Raw genomic sequence first — 7443 nt, forward strand, 5'->3', positions numbered from 1 at the left:
TTTGTGCTTTGTCTCGGTTTGCGAACCAGGCCCTGTTTTCTCTGTTTACTCTTCCCGAAGGGAGGGAGAGGTTTCGTAGACCATCTCTCAGTGGCCGTAGGCTATGTTTCATGGCCGTAGGCCATTTTGCCCGTTTGGAGTCCGGTTTCCGGTTTTTCGGAGCCGTTGGCCGTGTGCCTCGGTTCGGGACCGCTTAACCACCTCCGTTTGCTCCAGTTTTTGGCATGCATCTTATTTACTCCCTTTTGAGGGACACTGTGGTCCGAGAGACCGACTTCATGGTCGAGCACCACTTCCGGTGCCTAACAGCCCACTTTCGGGGCCTCGGGCTGCGCGTTTCGGCCCCCCGAACCTTCATTTTGCACCGGTTTTGGTTCGTTTTTGGCAGGGACCTCTATTTCATTGGTAAGAAGGTCGTAGAAGGGTGGGAGGCCAACAATTGTTTAGACAACCAGTTTTATTCCTCCATCGACCTCCGTCGCCCGTTTTTCCTCACTTCAAAGCCAATGTTGACCACCCTTGGGCCATTTTCTTGCACCCTAAACCCCATATTTGTGATGTACACATCTGGGAGGCCACCAATATTTGGTGGCCGGCCAGTAATTGCTTTTGAACCTTTTGAACCCCTTTGAAAATTGGGATGTTCTCTCTCCTGGTTCATTGTCTCCTTTTTTTAACCACATGGTTGTGTTGTGCACACATCAGAGGCTCTCTTTTTGGGGTGGCCGGCCACTAATCCTCATTGAACCTTTTGACCCTTGGCCGGCCGGCCATGGGAGGTAGCCGGCCGGCCACCTAAACCCTGGATAACTAGCCGGCCAGAATCCTTGCATCAAGTACAGTGCAGATATGCATCTCTTTTCCCCCCAGATTGTGTATCCGAGGGAGTGCATTTTTGGAGGGAAACTTGGATTGTTTTCCCTCCATTTTCCCCCCCTTTTTCCCCCCTCTTTTGTCTATATAACAGCAGCTCCAGCTCTGTTATTAGGGTTACAAAAATTCCCCCCAAGCCTTTTGCCTTGTATCTCTCCCTCTCTATATTTCCAAGCTCTAAACCCTCAAGTCCTACACCCATTTCTTCACCAACCCATAGCCCTACCCTTCCATCCTCTATTACAGCAGCTTGAGGTTGTTCTTCAGAGCCTAGGAGTGCTGCATTTTGGTCCAAAAATCTATCAAGGAGTAGTCTTCAAGGGTAAGTCCTCTTCTCCCCTTTTTTGACCCTTTTCTTGGTTCATACTCTATTTCCTTGTGCTTGCTGTTTTTGGCTCCGAACCTAACTGGAGCTAGGCTTATTTTGAGCTATTTTTCATATTTTTTTAAGGGCTTCACCCTGTTTGAGGCCTCCTTGTTGCACTTGCTTCATTGCCTCTCTTGTATGCCAATTTCTTGTGTAGTATTTTTGGCCTATGTATAAATTGTTTTGATCTCTGTCATAAACTGTAAAGTTTCTTATTTTGAGCCATTATTCAACATTGTTGAAGGGCTCATCACTGTTTGAGGCTTCCATTTTCCACTTGCCTTTATATCTCTCTTTTGGCTCCCATTTTGCATGATTTGTTAGCCTCTTTTGCTTCGGTTTTTGGGCTCTGGACCGAACTATAAATGGCCTTATTTTGACCCCCTATTCATGTTTCATTAAGGGTATTTCACTTTTTGAGGCATCCTTTTTATACTTTGTGTTATAGCTCTCTTTTTGGCCTTATTTCGCATAGCATTTTGAGCATGCTTGTACACTGTTTTGGGTCTGACCACCAACTGGAAAATGCCATTTTTTGGGTCCCTCTTCAACATTGTTGAAGGGCCCTCTCTTGTTTGGGGTCAGCAGCTGTGACTTGCTTCTTTGTCTCACATTTAGGGCCATTTTCGCATATTGGTTTAGCCCTATTTGTGTTCATTGTTTGGTCTTGATTAAAACTGTAAACATGCTTATTTTGGGACTTCCTTGAATCTGTCTTCATGCTTCATGATCAAAAAATGCATGCTTTGTATAGCTATAGGCCATTGCGCATGCCTAGTTTTGCATTTCGGGTCCCATTCCATGCATCGAGTGCCATGTTTCCATGATTCGGGGCTGTTTTGGGTCATATTTTTGCGCTGAAATTTGCATGTTTGCATATCATATTTCATGCCTTGCCATGTCTTGTTAGAGTGGCATTTTGTGCCTTAGGATCGGTCCTCGGTTTGCGTGCATGTGTGCACGCATTCCGAGTTGTCTCATTTTCATCTCATGGCCTCTTATGTGAGTGTGGCTGAGGTCCGCTCATGTTGGTGTAAGTCCATTATGCATTGTGTATGCCATTTTATTTCACAGCATTGCGTATGCTAGGTTGTATGTTAACGCATTGTGTATGCCATGTTATCTCGTGCATCGTGTATGCCATTTCATAGCATTGTGTATGTTAGGTCGTACCTTAGTTGCATTTCATGCATGCCATGCATATTGCATTGTGCTTGGGATAGGAATTAGCCCAGGCACAGGAAACGAGGGACGTTTCGTACTTCGAGTGACAGAACGTGTCTCAATTCCCAGTCGCCGACACTCCGGATTATCCATGATGGAGTCTAGGTTTTGTTTTGTTTATATGTGCATTCATTCTATATTGAGTTGCACAATTCGACTCCTCGGCCATCATGCATCGAGATGCGTGATTGGTGGCACGAGGATCGAGGCATGCATACATCTGTGAAAATACATTGCTATGCCCCTTTCATGCTCTCTGTTGCAGCAAATCAAGAATTAGCAACCTTCCGGAGCTTGGCGCGCTTTCCAAGAATAATTGTAAAACATAGGCTAATTGGGGCATCCCAGTGGATTTCCGCGCGAGGCAGCCCAGACATGCATCATCCATCATCTGAAGAAGAGTCAAGGCAGTCCCTGGCTTGCATGCCAGTTTATTATTTTTCTTAGTTAATTTGTAAATTAATTAGGGATTTGTACATATTTGGGCTGTATTATTTGGACTGTACTATTTATTTGGACCCTCTGTGCGAGGGTAATGTTGTAATAAGTGCGCGTGTGTGTGATGTATGTCTTCCAACCCCACGTCTTTCTCCCTTTTATTTACCAGCTTATGATGGTTAGATTAGGACATGTTTCAATTAGCATACAGTATGATAGCATGTTTGCATTCATTCATTTGTTTTGCATGCACCGGGCTCGGCGCATCATACTAACTGCATTGTATTTTCAATTCCAAGTTGAATATATGTTAGTTGTAGCATTTCATATGCCATGTTTAGAATAGCCGAGCCTGCTATAGTTGCATTTTTGCATGTGTTGCATTAGGCACTTCTGTATAATTAGGATCATGCATGGATTTCTAACCTAGCTTCTGCTTTGGCTTGGAGTACTCGGTAAGTTTTATGCTTTAGCATCCTTGCATGCGTGTGAGTGACTGCCATGATAGCATGCTTACCATGAGGCTAATTGCCTATGTGATATAACTGCCTGAATGCCTGTGGGTGAAGGTTGGGTGATAGTGGCAAAATCATGTTTTCTAAGCCCACCCCAGGGTGGCAAATCCACGTCTTAGCCTACTTGCGGGTAGCACCATCAAACCATTTTCAAAATAAATAAACATGAAATGTTTTGTTCCAATTCAGACGATCCAGTCTATACTTGTATGCTGTGCGCATCACATAGTAAATCTAGGCTAATAACCGGAATAAGAACGCATAAAGTTTTCAAAACTAGATATCATGGTTAGTAGAGGCCGATCTTTGATCGGGCGAGCGGGGGTGCTCACGAAGTGACCTTCCCCAATCGTACCCAAGTTCTCGAGCCGAGGCAACTTTGGTGATGACGGACACGTGGCCTTAGGCAACGAGTCAAGGTTTCCTAAATTTCCTAAAATAAAATATTTAGGTGGCAACTCTGTATCTGGCAAAGCAGTCCATGTTTGACACTTCTTTCAAAATCTGTTTTCTCAAAACGATTTGCCGGATTTGGACTCTTTGGTTCAGACTTAGAACCGTGACACAAATTGAGTCCGAGCTGTAGCGAGGTCCCCCGCGGACTTGTTACACCTTTTGGATTGAAACTACCAGCCCGTGATGTGGTCGATGATGGAGCCAAAATTCTAAAGGCTAGGTCTGCCACAGTTCTCTGAAGATCACCGATCATTCCCATCAGCTCAAAAGTAGTGGGCTCACGGGTTTGAGATGATTGGGGTTCCAAAACTAGATGTGTGGTAGGTGCCCCAGATGGGCGTTGCATTTCAGCGTTGGTCTCACCCTGCATGGCGATTCCCTGGTTTAATGATGCTATCATGGTCACAACTTCTTCCAGACTCTGTGCCATCACGGTCTGCTGAGTTTGAACAAAGGTGATGTGACTGGTGACTGTTAGATCAGATGAACCGGTGAGCCTTGACTGGCCTTTCTCTGGCTTGCCTCAACGAAGGAACACACTGGCTGCTCTGAACTGAATCTCTGACTTGACAAAGCCTATCAGCACAAGTCCGGTGTACTCGAGGGATATTGGAGCCTTCTGAAGCTACGGTTCCAAGAGCACCTTGCAAAAGAAGAAAACAGACAGCATCTCAGCCCGGTTTCACAAGGACAAATATGAGCATAGCTGAATGACTGTGTTTTCTACTAAATTTTGCACAAAATTCTGCCTATAAACTAATACCCTCAGGTAAAAACTGATTCTCAAATACTGATGCCCTCAGGCCTGATACCCAAACTTGCAAACTGATACACACAACCCTGTAGAGACACACTCTGACAGCAAATATCATGCAAGTAAGAGCCAAAACACCCCTATGTTGGGGTAGCGTTTCCCTGTCCTATTTTGTCAGGAGCTAGGGTTTCACTACACACACAGCGGTTTCAAACAACCTATAATCGAGTAAGCAACATGTCCTAGTTTGGAATAGTCACTATGGATTTCGAAATGCACTAGGTCGAATGGTCAAAAGGGGTGCCCCTGTAAAAATTGGGGTTTGTGTTCCCGCCATGCCAAAGCCCGCAACCGGTCAGCCTTATGGTACGCTTCTCAAGGCGGGCCTCCGGCAAATCGTTCAGGAATAGCATATGGCAAACACGGTGTCCTAGGTGCACCAATGCAAATGCAATGCAAAGAGACACATAAGTGTAATCAAAACAAGATATCATGAGTTCGAGTCAAGTTCTCTAAATCCCCAACAGAGTCGCCAGAAACTGTAGACGTGCCCGAACGTCCCGAGCTCCGCGCGCAAGATGGCACGAAATCCGTTTTGTTCATTAGCATACTACAGTTCAGACTCAAATGTCACGGTTCTGAATCTAATCTCGCAAAGTGCAATGCAAGACCGATAAATCACCAAAGAGTCCAAATTCGGCAAATCGTTTTGGAAAATTGATTTTTATAAAGAAGTGCCAAACATGGACTGCTTTGCCAGATACAGAGTCGTCACCTAAATGTTTTTGTTTTGGGAAATTTAGGAAACCCTGACTCGTGCCTAAGGCCACGTGTCCGTCATCACCAAAGTTGCCTCGGCTCGAGAACTTAGGTACAAGAGGGGAAGGTCATGCAATGAGCAGCCCCGCTCGCCCGATCAAAGATCGGCCTTTACTAACATGATATTTTGTTTTTGAAAACACATGCATTCTTATTCCAGTTATTAGCTAGAATTACTATGTGATGCGCACAACACACAAGTATAGACTAGATCACCTAAGTTGGAACAAAACATCTCATGTTTGTTTGTTTGAAAATGGTTTGAAGGTGCTACTCGTAAGTAGGCTAAGACGTGGATTTGCCACCCTCGAGTGGGCTTAAGAAAACATGATTTTGTCACTCTCAAGTGGGCTTAAAACTTGCATTTCGATGAATTGTTCCAATTCAAGTAATCCAACCTTCACCCACAGGCATTCAGGCAGTTTAACACATAAGCAGTTAGCCTCATGGCAAGCATGTTGTCATGTTAACACTTACACACATGCAAGATGCTAAAGCATAAAAGCTTACCTAATACTCCGAGCCAAAACAATAGCTAGTTAGTAATCAATGCATGATCCTAGCTATGTTAAAATGGCTAATGCAACACATGCAAAATGCAACTAGAAATAGGCTCGGCTATTCTAAAATGGCATGTGAATGCTACACTTGATACATGTATTCAAATTAGAATTGAAATACAATGCAGTTAGTATGATGCGCCGAGCCCGTTGCATGCAAGACAGATGAATGATACGCGCATGCAAACATGAGGATGCTAATTGAAACATGCCCTAAAACAAACCATCAAAAGCAGTTAAGTAAAAGGGAGAAAGACGTGAGATTGGAAGACATTCACACACTCACGCACACTTATTACAAAATTCGCCTCTCGACGGAGGGTCCGAATAAATAATACAAGCCAACTAATTAACTAACTAACAAGCTAATTAATTATTACATAACCAAATTGAAACAAATAACTATTCTAGGTTATTAAAACACTGAAATGGCCTCGTGACGAAGGATGCATGCGCGCTCGGCCGGCTTCTCTCGGAAATTCGTTGCCATGCCCCATGTTGCCTCTGTTTGCACTGTTCTGCACCTCTGAAAACTGTGTCAACTTCTGTGATGCTTCTGACCTGCCTCAAGGACATTCTGAGAGGCCATCGGCCAAATGGTATGGCCATCGGCCAAGGGAAATGGGTTATCGGCCACTTATGAATCCATCAGCCAAAAATTGTTAGCCGATCGACACTGAAGATAGCCGATCGGCCATCTCTTCCTACAGACTACTCCTTTTGCTGCAGCAGAGTACAAACAAGGGCATGGCAATACATTTGCACGAAAATGTTGTGCAACTACACCCCTTATCATGTTTAGAACTCAAAGGAGTGTAGTGTTCGACTCTCGAGCCATCAATCATGCATTTCGATGCATGATGGCCAAAGAGGCCGAATTACACATATCAATATGGAATGAATGCACAAAAACATAAGGATGCCTCACACTCTATCATGTTGGATCAAGAGTGTCGGCGACCCAGGATTGAGGCACGTTTCGTCACTTCAAGTACGAAACGTCCCTCGGTCCTCATGTTTGTTTTGACACCCCAAACCAAACACAATGCAATGCATGCAACATGGAAAAACTATGCAATGCAACATAGGCATGCCAAATGCAATATGACTCAAACATGCACACAAGGCTAAGGTAACAAGCATGCCAAATGCAGTGCAACCTAAACAAGCATGTGACAAAATGTAAACTAGCAAGCATGCAAAAGGCAACCTAAACGTACAAACATGCATGGCATGCAAAGATGGACAAGCATGCAACAACATGCAAACTAGCAAGCATGCAACAACATGCAAAGATAGACTTAAACCAAAATGGGCAGACGTCAGCCATGCCCAAATCAGTGGCCAAAGTGCTGAAATGATGGCATGAAAAGGCAAGGAAATGCATGCTCATGCATTGGCCTATGAACTAAGCATAATAGCACAACTCCCAAACAT

Source organism: Camellia sinensis, chromosome 10 (genome assembly GCF_055761805.1).
Source record: "Camellia sinensis isolate YWXY chromosome 10, ASM5576180v1, whole genome shotgun sequence".
NCBI lineage: Eukaryota > Viridiplantae > Streptophyta > Magnoliopsida > Ericales > Theaceae > Camellia > Camellia sinensis.